General features: G+C 40.8%; 1 long non-coding RNA gene and 1 pseudogene across 1 annotated transcript in view; one reads left to right on the top strand and one right to left on the bottom strand.

Moving 5' to 3' along the window:
• Positions 1-22,061, bottom strand: part of LOC115935310 (uncharacterized) — a 36,722-nt gene that overhangs the window by 11,386 nt on the left and 3,275 nt on the right. The window contains exon 3 of the long non-coding RNA XR_008681368.2: positions 5,021-5,090. This is a non-coding gene — a long non-coding RNA (uncharacterized lncRNA). The remainder of the gene's footprint in view (positions 1-5,020; positions 5,091-22,061) is intronic.
• LOC129523952 (uncharacterized) lies at positions 1,943-2,070 on the top strand (annotated as a pseudogene).

Here is a 22,061-nt window from a genome sequence, read left to right as displayed (position 1 = left end):
CTGCACTAAGGAAAGTCACAGTTAGTGGAGGAGGAAGGTATTTACTAATAATCACATAAATAAACGGGTAACTGGGTAAATACCTCATTAAGCACTAAATATTCTTTTGATAAGCATCTATTAAACATCTACCATACTCATGTACATTATTTGGGAAACTACCATGAATGAAACATGGTTCTCTTTCTCAATGTGTAGTCTAGACAGAAACTCAGAAATACCAACCAATACATACAATACTAAGAAGAAGGTGCTGCCATAGACATGTATTTTGGGTCTATTGGGCACATATAAACATCCAGACTGGGCAACATAGTGAGACCCTGTCTCTACCAAAAAAAAACTTAAAAATTAGCTGAGTGTGGTGGCATGCACTGTGGTCCCAGGTACTCAAGAGGCTGAGGTGGGAGGATCTGGCCTCAACCGAGCCCAGGTCGAGGCTGCAGTAAGCTGCGATCACACCACTGCACTCCAGCCTGGGCGACAGAGCAAGATCCTGTCTCAAAGAAGAGTAAAAAATAAAAAATTTGCAAGTGATATCATACTAAGTGATAAAAAACTGGATGCTTTCTCCCTAAATTCAAGAACAAAACAAGATATTTCCTTTTACCACTTCTACTCAACCTTGTCCTAAAGATTCTAGCCAGGGCAATAAAGTTAGAAAAAGAAATAAAAGGCATCCAGATTCAAAAGTAACACGTCAAACTGTCTTTATTGGGAAACAACATGATTATGTGCATAGAAAAGCCCATGGAATCTATGAAAAGCTACTAGAACTAATAATTGGGTTTTGTAAGATTACAGGATACAGAATCAATACACAAAGATCAATTGTTCTTCTTCATTGTTAAGGGGAATGTAAATTAGTATAGCCATTATGAAAAAATGGCATAAAGGTTCCTCAAAAAACTAAAAATAGAACTATCATATGACCAAGAATACCACTTCTGGGTATATATCAAAAGGAACTAAAAACAGTATGTCAAAGGGATATCTGCACTCCCATGTTCACTGTAGCACTATTCACACAATAGCCAAGATATGGAATCAACCCAGGTGTCCATCAGTGGATAAATGGATAAAGAAAATGTAAGCCTGGGTGCTGTGGCTCATGCCTGTAATCCCAGTACTTTGGGAGGCCTAGGTGAGCAGATCGCTTGAAGCCAGGAGTTCGAGACCAGCCTGACCAACATAGCAAAACCTTGTCTCTACTAAAACTATAAAAATCAGCTGGGCATGGTGGTGCGTGCCTGTGATCCCAGCCACTCATGAGGCTGAGGCACAAGAATCACTTAATTCCAGGAGGTGGAGGTTGCGGTGAACCAAGATGGCACCACTACACTCCAGCCTGAGTGACAGAGCTAGCCTCTGTCCCCCAAAAAAGAAAATGTGGTATATATATACACAATTGAATACTATTTAGCCTTAAAAACAAAGGAAATCCTGCCATTTGTGACAGCTTTTGGATGAATCTGGAGAACATTATGCTAAGTGAAATAAGCCAGGCATAGAAAGATAAACATTGCATGATCTCACTTACATGTGAAATCTAATAAAGTTGAACTCCTACAAGTCGAAAGTAGAGCAATGGTTACCAGAGGCTGGGGATGGGGATGGGGGTGGGGAGGGAGGGAATGGAGAGTTGTTGATCAAAGGATACAAAATTTCAAATAGACAAGAAGAATAAGTTTTGAGATCTGTTGTACAGCAAAGTAACTATAGTCAATAATAATTTACTGTATATTTCAAAACAACTAACAGTAAATTCCCAATGTCTTACTATGAAAAATGATAGGTAAGTGAGGTGAAGGATATGTTAATTAGTTTGATTTAATCCTGCCACATTGTACACATATATCAAAACATTGTACCCCATAAATGTGTACAATTATGATTTGTCAATCAAAAACAATAAAAAGATATGTTTTAAAAGATCAATTACAACTTTGTGCAATGGCAGTATCATAGCCAGTGAGATTTATCCAAAGCACAATTATTGCTAGTTGAAAAGATCATTGTATTTCTATATCCTAGCAATGAACAAATGTTTTTTAAAACTCTTCTTAAACATTAATTTATATTAAGTGTGAGCCAAGGTAATAGGACAAGTGATTAATAATTAAAATGACAAACCAGGCATGGTGGCTCACATCTATATCCCAGCACTTTTTAGGAGGCTGAGGCAGGAGGATAGCTTGAGCCCAAGAATTTGAGACCAACCTGGGCAACACTGCAAAACCTTGTCTTTACTAAAACTACAAAAAATTAGCCAGGCATGGTGGCAGCATGCGCCTGTAGTCCCAGCTACTCAGGAGGCTGAGGTGGGAGAATCACCTGAGCCTGGGAAGCAAGGCTGCAGTGAGCCGATCTTGTGCCATTGCGTTTCAGCCTGGGTGATGAGAGTGAGACTCTCCCTTAAAAAAAAAAAAAAAAAAAAAGTTTTAAAAATTCATGATAGTGGTTACCTCAGTTAGGGGAGTAAGATCAAAGAGGTGTATGCAGAAGATCTCAGCTCTACTAAAATGTTTTATTCCTTTTTTAAAAAGTCAGAATAAAATAGAATAATGTTAAGGTTTAAATGAATTGTGTGCATACAAAATTGTTTATTTTGTTATTCTCTATTCTCACGTGAAGATCTAAATATAGCAAAAAACAAGGAGAATCTATCAAGCCGACTCAGTGGGAAGATATATTCTAAAAATAAAAGTATGTGCAGAAACGCAAAGTCAGGAACTAGCTTGGCTCCTCAGGGGAGACACGGAACATTGGATTTGAGGGGCTTACAAGCAGCAGCCTGAAAAGATGGGGAGGGGCTGGTGTTGCAGGAGTGAGAGATGGGGAGTAATTTCTCATACTAACAAAGTTCAGCTTTAATCAGGAGGCATTCACTGGAAGTTATTGGAGGGTTTTAAGCAGATGACTTTTGATCAGATCACTCTGGCCAAGGTGTGGAGAATGGCTGGAGTGAGTGAAGAAGAGAAGGTGGGAGACTAGAATTTACAGGTAGTCCTGAGATAACAGCTAACGAATATTTTTAAATTGACAAGAATTTTGCTAAGGATTCATACTTCTCCACAGTAACTACAAACTGCTGACCTACAAAATATAACAATAAAGACAAAAAGTAACTATGCATGTATGTATTGTTCAGGAAAAAAATCAGCTGTTATTAAAAGAATTCCATTTCAGAGGTGAGAGGGTTTGTCATGATTACTGTTTCTTCCATGTAGTCCTTTGGCTGTTTATTATAAATAAATGGTTATAGTTGGGTTTTTTTTGTTTTGTTTTTAATAATCCAACATGGCTGTAAACCGATGCTGCCTTTATAGACATGGGAGACCATGCAATGACAATGGGAGTGTCTGCCACTCTCCAGTGGCCCTATTACCATATTCCAGCGCCTGGATCCCCTGTCCCAGAATTCATGCCAGTGCAGCTAAGAAGGAGAAGATAATGTCTAGAAAATATAACTTTTCATGGAGAGAGTACTGGTAGAATAATATATGGAGATATGTAAGTGAATAATAATAAGGCACAGAAATGTGTGTAAGAAATATTGCCTCATAAACCTAGAAACAGTAAACTAACTTATATCAAAGTTATTACAATACCCCCTTAATGTTACTAACCATAGAAAGCAGACGCAATGAGACAAGTCAGACATTTTTTAACACCTCTACAATCACCTTAACAGAAACTAAACAGCTCCCTTAAAGGCTAAAGAAGAAACTCAATCACTATTAATTCTAACACAATTTCTTTCATATTGATACTTTAAGCAATTTCAAGTTGGTTCTTTGCTCTGCCTCTAAATTTCCTAACTGTAACAAAATACTTACTTTCTAGCACCTTCTATGTGTGGAGCTTGATAAAACAACAGAGAAGGAAAGCTGTCTTTTGGCCTCTCTACCTAAGACACACCCTGATATGGTTTGGCTGTGCCCCCACCCAAATCTCATCTTGAATTGTAACTCCCACAATTCCCACGTGTTGTGGGAGGACGTGGGAGGCAATTGAATCATGGGGGCGGGTCTTTCCCATGCTATTCTTGTGACAGTGAATATGTCTCTTGAGATATGACGTAAAAGGGCATTTTCCCTGCACAAGCTCTCTTCTCCTGTCTGCCACCATGTGCAATGTGCCTTTCACCTTCCACTGTGATTGTGAGGCCTCCCCAGCCACATGGAACTGTTAAGTCCAATAAATCACTTTCTTTTGTAAATTGTCCAGTCTCTGGTATGTCTTTATCAGCAGCATAAAAATGGACTAATACACACCTTCATGCAACCAGAACTCTGTTCAAATTCCCACACCATGAAAACCAGCTTTCATCCCCAGTCCTACAGATTAACCAACTCTCATAATGGAGAGAGAAAAGGTAGGCATTTACTTACAGTGGTAGGCATTTACATATCTCACAAAAAATTGTTAGTATAATTAGTGATTACATAAATAATATAACTGTAACTTTTCCCTGAGGGATTTACATTTTAGTAAGTAGTGTTAAACTTCCAGAACTGTTTCCAGATCCAAAATAATGAGTTTTTAATGGAGAGACTTTGGGTATTTAGGTAACTGAGAGGGTATTTAGGTAACTGAGGGGGGTATTTAGGTAACTGAGGGGGTATCTAGGTAATTGAGGTAGGTATTTTAGCAAAATAGCTTTGTCAATTGCCATGGCAACTGAAGTCTTCCATTTGGATGGATCAGACACTGAGTTGCTAGTCCGGTGACGCAAGTTCCAGGGCCCACCTTCCTGTAAGACTTTGACCTACAGGTTAGTCCACTAGATCTGTTTCAAACTCAGTGCACACAAACACTCAGCATTTGATAGTTGAAATACCTCTGATGGCACATCTGCCCTGCCCTGCTCATGCTGGCCTGGTAGGCGAGCTTCTAAAACCAAGAAAATAGACCTGATTCTCAGCTGAAAGAGATATTGAGGAGCTGCCTAAGCCAGAGATAACGTGTTAGTTACACCTATTCCTTGGGTGACACTCTCACCCCAAGTCATTATTACCTCCCATGCTGCTTGAGATTCGGGCAGATCCAGGTTTTGGTGGGCTAACTTACACAATTTGGTAGAATCTCTGTAAGGAAAAAAAAAAAAAAAACCTCAATATGAGAAATTCAAAATTAGGTACAAAAGTGCATATTTAAAATGAGAAAAGAAATCGCAACATTACAAATTTATAAATATTGAAAAATTGACAAATTTCATAAATACTATCTGGAACTGCCAGACTTCATCAAGAAAAGATGGACCAGTAACCAAAGATGTCTGGTAGGCCAAGGTTGGCGAATCACTTGAGGTCAGGAGTTTGAGAGCAGCCTGGCCAACATGGTGAAACCCCATCTGCACTGAAAAAAAAAAATTACCCCAGCATGGTGACGGGTGCCTGTAGTCCCAGCTACTCAGAAGGCTGAGGCATGAGAATCGCTTGAACCCGGGAAGCGGAGGTTGCAGTGAGCCAAGATTGCGCCACTGCACTCCAGCTTGGGTGACAGAGTGAGACCCTGTCTCAAAAAGAAAAAAGAAAAAGAAACCAAAGAACCAAAGATGTCATCAAATATACATATAAAATAGGTAACTTTACACACCCGATGAACTCCTTATTATTTGAAGAATTAATAACTAGAAGTTTCTGAATTTGAAAGGATCTATAAATCTACAGATTCTAAAAAGCTCAGCAAACTTCAAGCAGGATAAACACAAACATTTTTAAAATTTGGCCTCCCTGGAGGCAGCACCACTTTCTAATTCTCATAACATCTAGTGATGGCCTTGCCCTTTCCTTCTTCTGGTTTTCCGCCTACTGTTCTATTTGTATTTTCTCAGTCTACTTATTGATAATAATTACTACAGTAGCCAGCATTTGGTCCCCTGCTGCATCCATTCTGGTCCTTTCCGATCCATTTTGCAAGCAGTGATGTGGTGGATCTTTTCAAAATGCAAATACAATCATGTCTCCTGTTCAGCCTCTTCAAAGAGTTCACATTGACCCGGCACAGTGGGTCATGCCTGAAATCTCAGCACTTTGGGAGGCTGGGGTAGGCAAATCACCTGAGGTCAGGAGTTTGAGACCAGCCTGGCCAATACGGTGAAACCCCGTCTCTACTAAAAATACAAAAATTAGCCAGGCGTGGTGGCGGGTGCCTGTAATCCCAGCTACCCAGGAGGCTGAGGCAGGAGAATCACCTGAACCTGGAAGGCAGAGTTTGCAGTAAGCAGAGAACTGGCCCTGCCTTCCTCTCCAGCTGTATCTTATGCCACTCTACTCTTTGTGCTCCATCCACCTGGGCCTTCTTCAGGCTTGTTTCTGTCTTTCCAATGTGCCATGCCACTTGCACTTGCAGGGCATCTGCAGGTGCTAGCTCCTCACCCTACCTCCACCCCTTTATCTAATTGACTCCTAATGTTTGACACCCCACCCCCCACCCCTTCCTGATTTGGATTGAGTTTTTTCATTTAAATGTGCTCATACTTCTGGATTTTTTTGCCTTTACAGCATTTATCCAAGTTGGTAGTTAGTCTTATCAGTGTTATTATCTAACAAAACTCTGGCTTCTCCTCCACTGTTAGTCTGTAAATTCCATGTGAGCAACTTACTAGTGCAGTCTCAATGCCTGCCACATGTTGTTTGAAAAATTAACAGTTATTAAAATAATAAATGAATCCATAAGTATTTACAAAAAAAATTTATATTATGCTATTTATTCGCTTTACATTCTTTGGCAAGTCGGTTAATATTAGCCTGTCTGTCTGTAATACCAGAGGAATGATAGCCACTCATGAAACTATTATAAGAATTAAGTAAAAATATATGTGTGTCCCTTAAAAAATAAGCAGTTCTTTCTGTAAGCAAAAACAATGCTTTCAAGACAAGATACAAATGAGAAATTGAGAGAGTATATTTGTAACACATATCACAGATAAAGAGCAAATATTCCTAATATACAAAGATCTTTCAAATTGAAGGTAAAAATAGACCAAAAATTATGTAGAAAAATGAGCAAAAGATATGAATAGATAATTCAGGAAAATCATACAAAAAATGGCCCTTCGACATATGAAAGGTGTGCAACATCACTCATTATAATAGAAGTGTAAAGTAAGCCCCACTGAGATACATCTTCTAACCCATCAAATTGGCAAAATTCAAAAGCTTGACAATATAAGCTTGAAAAGGCTGTGAAACATAGGCCTTCTCATACCTCGCTGGTAGGAATGAAAAATGACATAAGCCCTGAGGAGAGGATTATGGCAACACCTAAGAAAACTACATATGCATTTACCTTTTGACCCACCAAACACTTGATCCCACTTCTAGGAATTTATCCTAAAGCTACGCCTCCAAAAATATGAAAATGTACATGCACAAAGTTATTAATTGCAGCATTATTTGTAACCACAAAATATTGTAAGCTACATTACTATCCAAAGATAGGAGAGTATTTCAACACACTGTGCTACATATATGCAATGTACTACTGTGTAGCTGTTAAAAAAAAAAAAAGGAGGAAGATCTCTGTGACATAACGTGGAGTGATTTCCATAGATACTGTTAAGTGGAAAGAGCTAAGTGTAGAAGAATATATGAAGAACGCCACTTTTGTGTAAGAAAGAAGGGGAGGCTGGGCGCAGTGGCTCACACCTGTAATCCTAGCACTTTAGGAGGCTTAGGAGGGAGGATCGCTTGAGCCCAGGAATTAAAGGCTTCAGTGAGCCATAATTGTGCCACTGCACTCCAATCTGAGTGACAGAGAGAGACTTATGTCTCAAAAAAAGAAAAGGAAGGAGGTGGCTGACAAGATGGCCAAATAGGAGCAGCTCCGGTCTGTAGCTCTCAGTGATATCAATGCAAAAGGTGGGTGATTTCTGCATTTCCAACTGAGGTACCCGGCTCATCTCATTGGGACTGGTTAGATAGTGAATGCAGCCCATGGAGGGTGAGCCGAAGCAGGGTGGGGCATTGCCTTACCCTGGAAGGGCAAGGGGTCAGGGAACTCCTGCCCCTAGCCAAGGGAACCCATGAGGGACTGTGTCGTGAGGAATGGTGCACTCTGGCCCAGACACTACACTTTTCCCACAGTCTTCTTAACCCACAGACTAAGAGATTCCCTCAGATGCCTACACCACGAGGGTCCTGGGTTTCAAGCACAAAACTGGGTGGCCATTTGAGCAGACACCAAGCTAGCTGCAGGAGTTTTTTTTTTATACCCCAGTGGCACCAGGAACACCAATGAGAGAGAATCGTTCACTCCCCTGGAAAGGGAGCTGAAGCCAGGGAGACAAGTGGTCTAGCTCAGCGGATCCCACCCCAGTGGAGCCCAGCAAGCTAAGCTCCACTGGCTTGAAATTCTCGCTGCCAGCACAACAGTCTGAGGTCAAACTGGGACCCTCGAGCTTGGTGCGGGGAGGAGCATCCACCATTACTGGGGCTTCAGTAGATGGTTTTTCCCTCACAGTGTAAACAAAGCCAACGGGAACTTTGAACTGGGCAGAACCCACCACAGCTCAGCAAAGCCGTTGTAGCCAGAATGCCTCTCTGGATTCCTCCTCTCTGGGCAGGGGATCTCTGGGAAAAAAAGGCAGCAGACCCAGTCAGGAGCTTATAGATAAAACCGCCATCTCCCTGGGACAGAGCACCTGGGGCAAGGCGCAGCTGTGGGCACACCTTCAGAGGACTTCAACATCCCTGCTTGCCAGCTCTGAAGAAAGCAGTGAATCTCCCAGCACAGCACTCGAGCTCTGCTAAGGGACAGACTGCCTCCTCAAGTGGGCCCCTGATCCCTGTGCCTCCTGACTGGGAGACACTTCCCAGCAGGGATCAACAGACACCTCATACAGGAGAGCTCCAGCTGGCATCTGGCGGGTGCCACTCTAGGATGAAGCTTCCAGAGGAAGGAACAGGCAGCAAGCTTTGCTGTTCTGAAGCCTCTGCTGGTGATACCCAGGCAAACATGGTCTGGAGTGTACCTCCAGCAAATTCCAAAAGACCTACAGCTGAGGGGCCTGTTAGAAGGAAAACTAACAAACAGAAAGGAATAGCATCAGCATCAACAAAAAAGATGTCCACGCACAGACCCCATCTGAAGGTCACCAACATCAAAGACCAAAGGTAGACAAATCCACGGAGATGAGGAAAAAACAGCCCAAAAAGCCTGAAAATTCCAAAAGCCAGAACGCCTCTTCTCTTCCGAAGGATCACAGCTCCTCACCAGCAAGGGAACAAAACTGGATGGAGAATGAGTTTGACGAATTCACAAAAGTAGGCTTCAGAAGGTGGGTAATAACAAACTCCTCTCGAGCTAAAGGAACGTGTTATAACCTATTGCAAGGAAGCTAAGAACCTTGAAAAAGTTTAGAGGGATTGCTAACTAGAAAAAACAGTTTAGAGAAGAACATAAATGACCTGATGGAGCTAAAAAAAAGGCAGAACAATAACTTCGTGAAGCATACACAAGTATCAATAGCCAAAACGATCAAGCGGAAGAAAGGATGCCAGAGATTGAAGATCAACTTAATGAAATAAAGCATGAAGACAAGATTAGGGAAAAAAGAATGAAAAGGAATGAACAAAGCCTCCAAAAAAATATAGGACTATGTGAAAAGACCAAACCTACATTTGATTGGTGTACCTGAAAGTGAGGGGAGAAAAGAACCAAGTTGGAAAACACTCTACAGGATGTTATCCAGGAGAACTTCCCCACCGTAGCAAGACAGGCCAACATTCAAACTCAGGAAATATGGAGCACACCACAAAGACACTCCTCAAGAAGAGCAACCCCAAGATATATAATCGTCAGATTCAGCAAGGCTGAAATGAAGGAAAAAATATTAAGGGCAACCAGAGAGAGGTCGGGTTACCCACAAAGGGAAGCCCATCAGACTAACAGTGGACCTGTCTTCAGAATCCCTACAAGCCAGAAGAGAGTGGGGCCCAATTTTCAACATTCTTAAAGAATTTTCAACCCAGAAATTCACGTCTGCCAAAATAAGCTTCATAAGTGAAGGAGAAATAAAATCCTTTACAGACAAGCAAATGTTGAGAGAGTTTACCACTACCAGGCCTGCCTTACAAGAGCTCCTGAACAACGCACTAAACAAGGAAAGGAAAAACCAGTACCAGCAACTGCAAAAACATATCAAATTGTAAAGACCATCGACACCATAAAGATACTGCATAAACTAATGGACAAAACAACCAGCTAGCATCATAATGACAGGAGCAAATTCACACATAACAATATTAACCTTAAATGTAAATGGGCTAAATGCTCCAATTAAAAGACACAGACTGGCAAATTGGATAGAGTCTAGACCCATTGGTGTGCTGTATTCAGAAGACCCATCTCACCAGCAAAGACACAATAGGCTCAAAATAAAGGGATGGAGGAATATTTACCAAGGAAATGGAAAGCAAAAAAAGAAGCAGGGGTTGCAATCATAGTCTCTGATAAAACAGACTTTAAATCAACAAACATCAAAGGAGACAAAGAAGGCCATTGCATAATGGTAAAGGGATCAATGCAACAAGAAGAGGTAGGTATCCTAAATATATATGCACCCAATAGAGAAGCACCAAGATTCATAAAGCAAGTTCTTAGAGACCTACGAAGAGACTTAGACTCCCCACAATGACAGTGGGAGACTTTAACACCCCACTGTCAATATTAGACATATCGATGAGACAGAAAATTAACAAGGATAACCAGGACTTGAAATCAGCTTTGGACCAAGCAGACCTAATAGACACCTACAGAACTCTCCACCCCAAATCAACAGAATATACATTCTTCTCAGCACCACATCACACATATTCTAAAATTGACCACATAATTGGAAGTAAAACACTCCTCAGCAAATGCAAAAGAAAGGAAATCATAACAGCCTGTCAGACCACAGTGCCATCAAATTAGAACTCAGCATTAAGAAACTCACTCAAAACTGCACAACTACATGGAAACTGAAAAACCTGCTCCTGAATGACTACTGGCTAAATAACGAAATTAAGCCACAAATAAATAAGTTATTTGAAACCAATGAGAACAAAGACACAATGTACCAGAATCTCTGGGACACAGCTAAAGCAGTGTGTAGAGGGAAACTTATAGCACTAAATGCCTACAAGAGAAAGCAGGAAAGATGCAAAATTGGCACCCTAACATCACAATTAAAAGAACTACAGAAGCAAGAGCAAACAAATTCAAAGGCTAGCAGAAGACAAGAAATAACTAAGATCAGAGCAGAACTGAAGGAGATAGAGACATGAAAAACCCTTCAAAAAAAGTAATGAATCCAGGAATTAGTTTTTTGAAAAGATCAACAAAATAGGTAGACTGCTAGCCAGACTAATGAAGAAGAAAAGAGAGAAGAATCAAATAGACACAATAAGAAATGACAAAGGGGATATCACCACTGATTCCCAAAGAAATACAAACTACCATCAGAGAATACTATAAACACCTCTATGCAAATAAACTAGAAAATCTAAAAGAAATGGATAAATTCCTGGACACATACGCCCTCCCAAGACTAAACCCGGAAGAAGTCAAATCCCTGAATAGACCAATAACAAGTTCTGAAATTGAGGCAGTAATTAATAGCCTACCAACCAAAAAAAGTCCAGGACCAGATCCATTCACAGCTGAATTCTACCAGAGGTACAAAGAGGAGCTGGTACTATTCCTACTGAAACTATTCCAAACAACAGAAAAAGAGGGACTCCTCCCTAACTCATTTTATGAGGGCAGCATCATCCTGATAACAAAACCTGGCAGAGACACAACAAAAAAAGAAAATTGCTGGCCAATATCCCTGATGAACATCAATGCGAAAATCCTCAATAAAATACTGGCAGATCAAATCCAGCACCATATCAAAAAGTTTACCCACCACAATCAAGTCAGCTTCATCCCTGGGATGCAAGGCTGGTTCAACATACACAAATCAATAAATGTAATCCATCACACAAACAGAACAAATGACAAAAAAAATATGATTATCTCAATAAATGCAGAAAAGGCCTTCAATAAAATTCAACAGCTCTTCATGCTAAAAACTCTCAATAAACTAGGTATTGATGGAATGTATCTCAAAATAATAAGAGCTATTTATGACAAACCCACAGCCAATATCATACTGAATGGGCAAAAGCTGGAAGCATTCCCTTTGAAAACCAGCACAAGACAAGGATACCCTTTCTCACGACTCCTATTCAGCACAGTATTGGAAGTTCTGGCCAGGGCAATCAGGCAAGAGAAAGAAATAAAGGGTATTCAATAAGAAGAAGAGGAAGTCAAATTGTCTCTGTTTGCAGATGACATGATTGTCTATTTAGAAAACCCCATCGTCTCAGCCCAAAATCTCCTTAAGCTGATAAATAACTTCAGCAAAGTCTCAGGATACAAAATCAATGTGCAAAAATCACAAGCATTCCTATACACCAATATTAGAGAGCCAAATTATGAGCAAACTCCCATTAAAAATTGCTGCAAAGAGAATAAAATACCTAGGAATACAATTTACAAGGGATAGGAAGGACCTCTTCAAGGAGAACTACAAACCACTGCTCAAGGAAATCAGAGAGGACACAAACAAATGGAAAAACATTCCATGCTCATGGATAGGAAGAATCAATATCATGAAAACGGCCACACTGCCCAAAGTAATTTATAGATTCAATGCTATCCCATCAAGCTACCATTGACTTTCTTCACAGAATTGGAAAAACTACTTTAAATTTCATATGGAACCAAAAAAGAGCCCACATGGCCAAGACAATCCTAAGCCAAAAGAAACAAAGCTGGAGGCATCATGCTACCTGACTTCAAACTATACTACAAGGCTACAGTAACCAAAACAGCATGGTACTGGTACCAAAAGATATATAGACCAATGGAACAGAACAGAGGCCTCAGAAATAACACCACACATCTATAACCATCTGATCTTTGACAACCCTGATAAAAAGAAGCAACGGGGAAAGGATTCCCTATTAAATAAATGGTGTTGGGAAAACTGGCTAGACAAATGCAGAAAACTGAAACTGGATCCCTTCGTTACACCTTACACAAAAACTAACTCAAGATGGATTAAAGACTTAAACGTAAAACCTAAAACCATAAAAACCCTAGAAGAAAACCTGAGCAATATCATTCAAGACGTTGGCATGGGCAAAGACTTCATGACTAAAACACCAAAAGCAATGGCAACAAAAGCCAAAATTGAGGGGACTTCAAGATGGCCGAATAGGAACAGCTGCAGTCTACAGCTCCCAGCAAGATCAACGCAGAGGACGGGTGATTTCTGCATTTCCAACTGAGGTACCTGGTTCATTGCATTGAGACTGGTTAGAGAGTGGGTACAGCCCACGGAGTAAGAGCAGAAGCAGTGCGGGGCATCACCTCACCCAGGAGGTGCAAGGGGTTGGGGATTTCCCTTTCCTACCCAAGGGAAGCCGTGAGAGAGGGAAGAATGCTACACTCCTGCCCAAATACTGCACTTTTCCCACGGTCTTCGCAACCAGCAGACCACAAGATTCTCTCAGGTGCCTGGCTCAGCAGGTCCCACACCCACAGAACCCAGCAAGCTAAGATCCATTGGTTTGAAATTCTCGCTGCTAGCGCAGCAGTCTGAGATCAAACTGGGATGCTGGAGCTTGGCGGGGAGAAGGATGTCTGCCACTGTTGGAGCTTGAGTAGGCAGTTTTATGCCCACAGTGTAAACAAAGCTGACAGGAAGCTCAAACTGGGCGAAGCCCACCACAGCTCAGCAAGGCCGACTGCCTCTCTAGATTCTATCTCTGTGGGCAGGGCATATCTGAACAAAAGACAGCAGCCCCAGTCAGGGACTTATAGATAAAATCTTCATCTCCCTGGGACAGAGTACCTGGGGAAAGGTGCAGCTGCCAGCACAGCTTCAGCAAACTTAAACAACCCTGCCTGACAGATCTAAAGAGAGCAGTGGATCTCCCAGCACTGCGTTTGAGCACTGATAGTGGACAGACTGCCTCCTCAAGTGGGTCGACCCCCATGTACCCTAATTGGGAGTCACCTCCCAGTAGGTGCCGACAGACACCTCATACAGGAGAACTCTGGCTGGCATGTGGCGGGTGCCCCTCTGGGACAAAGCTTCTGGAGGAAGGAACAGGCAGCAATATTTGCTGCTCTGTAGCCTCCACTGGTGATACCCAGGAAAACACAGTCTGGAGTGGACCTCCAGCAAACTCCAACAGACCTGCAGCTGAGGAGCCTGACTGTTAGAAGTAAAACTAACAAACAGAAAGGAATAGCATCAACATCAACAAAAAGGACATCCACACCAAAACCCCATACGTAGGTCACCAACATCAAAGACCAAAGATGGGGAGAAACCAGAGGCTCAAGACTGAAAATTCTAAAAACTAGAACACTTCTTCTCCTCCAAGGGATCACAACTCCTAATCAGCAAGGGAACAAAACTGGACGGAGAATGAGTTTGATGAGTTGATAGAAGTAGGTTTCAGAAGGTGGCTGATAACAAACTTCTCCAAGCTAAAGGAGCATGTTCTAACCCATCACAAGAAAGCTAAAAACCCTGAGAAAAGGTCAGAGGAATAGCTAACTAGAATAACCAGTGTAGAGAAGAAAATAAATAACCTGATGGGGCTGAAAAACACAGCACAAGAATGTCATGAAGCATACACAAGCTTCAGTAGCCGAATCAATCAAGTGGAAGAAAGGATATCAGTGACTGAGTTCAAATTAATGAAATAAAGCGAGAAGACAAGACTAGAGAAAAAAGAGTGAAAAGAAACAAACAAAGCCTCCAAGAAATGTGGGACTAAGTGAAAAAACCAAATCTATGTTTGAATGGTGTACCTAAAAGTGATGGGGAGAATGAAACAAAGTTAGAAAACACTCTTCAGGATATTATCCAGGAGAACTTCCCCAGCTTAGCAAGGCAGGCCAACATTCAAATTCAGGAAATACAGAGAACACCACAAATATTCCTCGAGAAGTATAACTCCAAGACACATAATCATCAGATTCACCAAGGTTGAAATGAAGGAAAAAATGTTAAGGGCAACCAGAGAGAAAGGTTGGGTTACCCACAAAGGGAAGCCCATCAGACTAATAGCGGATCTCTTGGCAGAAACCATACAAGCCAGAAGAGAGTGGGGGCCAATATTCAACATTCTTAAAGAATTTTTCAACCCAGAATTTCATATCCAGCCAACTAAGCTTCATAAGTGAAGGAGAAATAAAATCCTTTACAGACAAGCAAAGGCTGAGGTATTTTGTCACCACAAGGCCTGCCTTACAAGAGCTCCTGAACAAAGAACTAAACATGGAAAGGAACAACCAGTACCAGTCACTGCAAAAACATGCCAAATTGTAAAGACCATTGACGCTATGAAGAAACTGCATAAACAGGCAAAACAACCAGCTAGCATCATGACAGGAGCAAATTCACACATAACAATATTAACCTTAAATGTAAATACGCTAAATGCCCCAATTATAAGACAAAGGCAAATTGGATAGAGTCAAAACCCATCAGTGTGCTGTATTCAGGAGACCCATCTCACGTGCAAAGACACACATAGGCTCAAAATAAAGGGATAGACGAAGATCTTCCAAGCAAATGGAAATTAAAAAAAAAGCAGGGGTTGCAATCCTAGTCTCTGATAAAAACAGACTTTAAACCAACAAAGATCAAAAGAGACAAAGAAAGCCATTATATAATGGTAAAGGGATCAATTCAACAAGAAGAGCTAACTATCCTAAATATATATGCACCCAATACAGGAGCAGTGAGATTCATAAAGCAAGTTCTTAGAGACCTAGAAAGAGACTTAGAGTCCCACACAATAATAATGGGAGATTTTAACACTCCACTGTCAATATTAGACATATCAATGAGACAGAAAATTAACAAGGATAGCCAGGACTTGAACTCAACTCTGGACCAAGCAGACCTAATAGACATCTACAGAACTCTCCACCTCAAATCAATAGAATATACATTCTTCTCAGCACCACATCACACATATTCTAAAACTGACCACATAATTGGAAGTAAAACACTCCTCAACAAATATGAAAAAACAGAAATCATTACAAACTTTCTCTCAGACCACAGTGCACTCAAATTAGAACTCAGGATTAAGAAACTCACTCAGAACTGCACAACTATATGGAAACTGAACAACCTGCTCCTGAATGACTACTGGCTAAATAACAAAATAAAGGCACAAATAAATAAGTTATTTGAAACCAATGAGAACAAAGACAGAATGTACCAGAATCTCTGGGACATATTTAAGCAGTGTGTAGAGGGAAATTTATAGTACTAAATGCCCACAAGAGAAAGGAGGAAAGATGTAAAATCGACCCCCTAACATCACAATCAAAAGAACTAGAGAAGCAAGAGCAAACAAATTGAAAAGCTAGGAGAAGGCAAGAAGTAACTAAGATCAGAGCAGAACTGAAGGAGATAGAGGCACGAAAAACCCTTCAAAAAAAAAAAATCAATGTATCCAGGAGCTGGTTTTTCGAAAAGATCAACAAAATAAATACACTGCTAGCCAGACTAATAAAGAAAAGAGAGAAGAATCAAATAGATGCAATAAAAAGGGATAAAGGGGATATAACCATCAATCCCACAGAAATACAAACTACCATCAAAGAATACTATAAACACCTCTATGCAAAAAAATTGGAAAATCTACGAAAAATGGATAAATTCCTGGATGCATACACCTGCCCAAGACTACCAGGAAGAAGTTGAATCTCTGAATGGACCAATAACAGTTTCTGAAATTGAGGCAGTAATTAATAGCCTACCAACCAAAAACAGTCCAGGACCAGACAGATTCACAGCCAAATTCTACCAGAGGTACAAAGAGGAGCTGGTACCATTCCTTCTGAAACTATTCCAAACAATAGAAAATGGCCATACTGCCCAAAGTAATTTATAGATTCAATGCTATCCCCATCAAGCTACCACTGACTTTCTTCACAGAATTAGAAAAAACTACTTTGGTGGGGGTGGAGCCAAGATGGCTGAATAGGAACAGCTCCAGTCTACAGCTCCCAGCATGAGCGACGCAGAAGATGGGTGATTTCTGCATTTCCAACTGAGGTACCAGGTTCATCTCACTGGGGAGTGTCAGCCAGTGGGTGCAGCGCACTGAGCGTTAGCCGAAGCAGGGCGAGCATCGCCTCACCCGGGAAGTGCATGAGGTCGGGGAATTCCCTGACAGATGGCACCTGGAAAAACGGGTCACTCCCACAGTATTGGAAAATACTGTGCTTTTCAAATGGTCTTAGCAAACGGCACACCAGAAGATTATATCCCACGCCTGGCACAGAGGGTCCTGCGCCCACGGAGCCTCGCTCATTGCTAGCACAGCAGTCTGAGATCAAACTGCAAGGTGGCAGGGAGGCAGTGGGAGGGGTGCCCGCCATTGCCAAGGCTTGAGTAGGTAAACAAAGCAGCCAGGAAGCTCGAACTGGATGGAGCCCACCACAGCTCAAGGAGGCCTGCCTTCCTCTATAGACTTTAATACCCCACTGTCAACATTAGACAGATCAACGAGACAGAAAGTTAACAAGGATATCCAGGAACTGAACTCAGCTCTGCACCAAGTGGACCTAATAGACATCTACAGAACTCTCCACCCCAAATCAACAGAATATACATTCTTTTCTGCACCACACCACACCTATTCCAAAACTGACCACATAGTTGGAAGTAAAGCACTCCTCAGCAAATATAAAAGAACAGAAATTATAATAAACTGTCTCTCAGACGACAGTGCAATCAAACTAGAACTCAGGATTAAGAAATTCACTCAAAACCGCTCAACTACATGGAAACTGAACAACCTGCTCTTGAATGACTACTGGGTACATAACGAAATGAAGGCAGAAATAAAGATGTTCTTTGAAACCAACAAGAACAAAGCTACAATATACCAGAATCTCTGGGACACAGTAAAAGCAGTGTTTAGAGGGAAATTCATAGCACTAAATGCCCACAGGAGAAAGCAGGAAAGATCTAAAATTGACACCCTAACATCACAATTAAAAGAACTAGAAAAGCAAGAGCAAACACATTCAAAAGCTAGCAGAAGGCAAGAAATAACTAAGATCAGAGCAGAACTGAAGGAAATAGAGACACAAAAAACCCTTCAAAATAATCAATGAATCCAGGAGCTGGTTTTTTGAAAAGATCAACAAAATTGATAGACCAATAGCAAGACTAATAAAGAAGAAAAGAGAGAAGAATCAAATAGACGCAATAAAAAATGATAAAGGGGATATCACCACCAATCCCACAGAAATACAAACTACCATCAGAGAATACTATAAACACCTCTGCGCAAATAAACTAGAAAATCTAGAAGAAATGGATAAATTCCTCGACACATACACCCTCCCCAGACTAAACCAGGAAGAAGTTGAATCTCTGAATAGACCAATAACAGGCACTGAAATTGAGGCAACAATTAATAGCTTACCAACCAAAAAAAGTCCAGGACCAGATGGATTCACAGCCGAATTCTACCAGAGGTACAAGGAGGAGCTGGTACCATTCCTTCTGAAACTATTCCAATCATTAGAAGAAGAGGGAATCCTCCCTAAATCATTTTATGAGGCAAGCATCATCCTGATACCAAAACCTGGCAGAGACACAACAAAGAAGGAGAATTTCAGACCAATATCCCTGATGAACATCGATGCAAAAATCCTCAATAAAATACTGGCAAACAGAATCCAGCAGCACATCAAAAATCTTATCCACCATGATCAAGTGGGCTTCATCTCTGGGATGCAAGGCTGCTTCAACATACACAAATCAATAAACGTAATCCAGCATATAAACAGAGCCAACGACAAAAACCACATGATTATCTCAATACATGCAGAAAAGACCTTTGACAAAATTCAACAACACTTCATGCTAAAACCTCTCAATAAATTAGGTATTGATGAGACGTATCTCAAAATAAGAGCTATCTATGACAGACCCGCAGCCAATATCACACTGAATGGGCAAAAACTGGAAGCATTCCCCTTGAAAACTGGCACAAGACAGGGATGCCCTCTCTCACCACTCCTATTCAACATAGTGTTGGAAGTTCTGGCCAGGGCAATTAGGCAGGAGAAGGAAATAAAGGATATTCAATTAGGAAAAGAGGAAGTCAAATTGTCCCTGTTTGCAGATGACATGATTGTATATCTAGAAAACCCCATCGTCTCAGCCCAAAATCTCCTTAAGCTGATAGGCAACTTCAGCAAAGTCTCAGGATACCAAATCAATGTGCAAAAAATCACAAGCATTCTTATACACCAATAACAGACAAACAGAGAGCCAAATCATGAGTGAACTCCCATTCACAATTGCTTCAAAGAGAATAAAATACCTAGGAATCCAACTTACAAGGGATGTGAAGGACCTCTTCAAGGAGAACTACAAACCACTGCTCAATGAAATAAAAGAGGATAAAAACAAATGGAAGAACATTCCATGCTCATGGGTAGGAAGAATCAATATCGTGAAAATGGCCATACTGCCCAAGGTAATTTATAGATTCAATACCATCCCCATCAAGCTACCAATGACTTTCTTCACAGAATTGGAAAAAACTACTTTAAAATTCATATGGAACCAAAAAAGAGCCCGCATTGCCAAGTCAATCCTGAGCCAAAAGAACAAAGCTGGAGGCATCACGCTACCTGACTTCAAACTGTACTACACAGTAACCAAAACAGCAAGGTACTGGTACCAAAACAGAGATATAGACCAATAGAACAGATCAGAGCCCTCAGAAATAACGCCACATATCTACAACTATCTGATCTTTGACAAACCTGACAAAAACAAGCAATGGGGAAAGGATTCCCTATTTAATAAACGGTGCTGGGAAAACTGGCTAGCCATATGTAGAAAGCTGAAACTGGATCCCTTCCTTACACCTTGTACTAAAATTAATTCAAGATGGATTAAAGACTTACACGTTAGACCTAAAACCATAAACACCCTAGAAGCAAACCTAGGCAATACCGTTCAGGACATAGGCATCGGCAAAGACTTCATGTCTAAAGCACCAAAAGCAATGGCAACAAAAGCCAAAATTGACAAATGGGATCTAATTAAACTAAAGAGCTTCTGCACAGCAAAAGAAACTACCATCAGAGTGAACAAGCAACCTACAGAATAGGAGAAAATTTTTGCAATCTACTCATCTGACAAAGGGCTAATATCCAGAATCTACAATGAACTCAAACAAATTTACAAGAAAAAAAAACAAACAACCCCATCAAAAAGTGGGCAAAGGATATGAACAGACACTTCTCAAAAGAAGACATTTATGCAGCCAAAAGACATATGAAAAAATGCTCATCATCACTGGCCATCAGAGAAACACAAATCAAAACCACAATGAGATACCATCTCACACCAGTTAGAATGGCAATCATTAAAAAGTCAGGAAACAACAGGTGCTGGAGACGATGTGGAGAAATAGGAAAACTTTTACACTGTTGGTGGGACTGTAAACTGGTTCAACCATTGTGGAAGTCAGTGTGGTGATTCCTCAAGGATCTGGAACTAGAAATACCATTTGACCCAGCCATCCCATTACTGGGTATATACCCAAAGGATTATAAAACATGCTGCTATAAAGACACATGCACATGTATGTTTATTGTGGCACTATTCACAATAGCAAAGACTTGGAACCAACCCAAATGTCCAATAATGATAGACTGGATTAAGAAAATGTGGCACATATACACCATGGAATACTATGCAGCCATAAAAAAGGATGAGTTCATGTCCTTTGCAGGGACATGGATGAAGCTGGAAACCATCATTCTCAGCAAACTATTGCAAGGACAAAAAACCAAACACCACATGTTCTCACTCATAGGTGGGAACTGAACAATGAGAACATGTGGACACAGGAAGGGGAACATCACACACATTAGGGTCTGTTGTGGGTGAGGAGAGCGGGGAGGGATAGCATTAGGAGATATACCTAATGTTAAATGACGAGTTAATGGGTGCAGCACACCAACATGGCACATGTATACATATGTAACAAACCTGCACGTTGTGCACATGTACCCTGAAACTTAAAGTATAATAAAAAAAAAGAGAAAACTACTTTAAATTTCATATGGAACCAAAAAAGAGCACACATAGCCAAGACAATCCTAAGCAAAAAGAACAAAGCTACAGGCATCATGCTACCTGACTTCAAACTACACTAAAAGGCTACAGTAACCAAAACAGCATGGTACTGGTACCAAAACAGATATACAGACCAATAGAATGATGGTTTCCAGCATCATCCATGTCCCTGCAAAGGACATGAACTCATCCTTTTTTATAGCTGCATAGTATTCCATGGTGTTTATGTGCCACATTTTCTTTATCCAGTCTATCATTGATGGGCATTTGGGTTGGTTCCATGTCTTTGCTATTGTGAACAGTGCCACAATAAAAATATGTGTGCATGTGTCTTTAGAGTAGAATGATTTATAATCCTTTGGGTATATACCCAGTAATGGGATTGCTGGGTCAAAGGGTATTTCTAGTTCTAGATCCTTAAGGAATCACTACACTGTCTTCCACAATGGTTGAACTAATTTACACTCCCACCAACAGTGTAAAAGCATTCCTATTTCTCCACAGCCTCTCCAGCACCTGTTTACCATTCTAACTGGCATGAGATGGTATCTCATTGTGGTTTTGATTTGCATTTCTCTAATGACCAGTGATGATGAGCATTTTTTCATATGTCTTTTGGCTGCATAAATGTCTTCTTTTGAGAAGTGTCTGTTCATATCCTTTGCCCACTTTTTGATGGGGTTGTTTTTTTCTTGTAAATTTGTTTAAGTCCTTTGTAGATTCTGGATATTAGCACTTTGTCAGATAAATAGATGTACAAATTTTCTCCCATTCTGTATCATAAGGACAGAAAACCAAACACTGCATGTTCTTACTCATAAGTGGGAGTTGAACAATGAGAGCACATAGACGCAGGGTGGGGAACATCACT

Source organism: Gorilla gorilla, chromosome 6 (assembly GCF_029281585.2).
Source record: "Gorilla gorilla gorilla isolate KB3781 chromosome 6, NHGRI_mGorGor1-v2.1_pri, whole genome shotgun sequence".
NCBI classification, from domain to species: Eukaryota; Metazoa; Chordata; class Mammalia; order Primates; family Hominidae; genus Gorilla; species Gorilla gorilla.
Note: the sequence above shows the minus strand (reverse complement) of the source record. Positions and strands in the feature narration are given on the sequence as shown.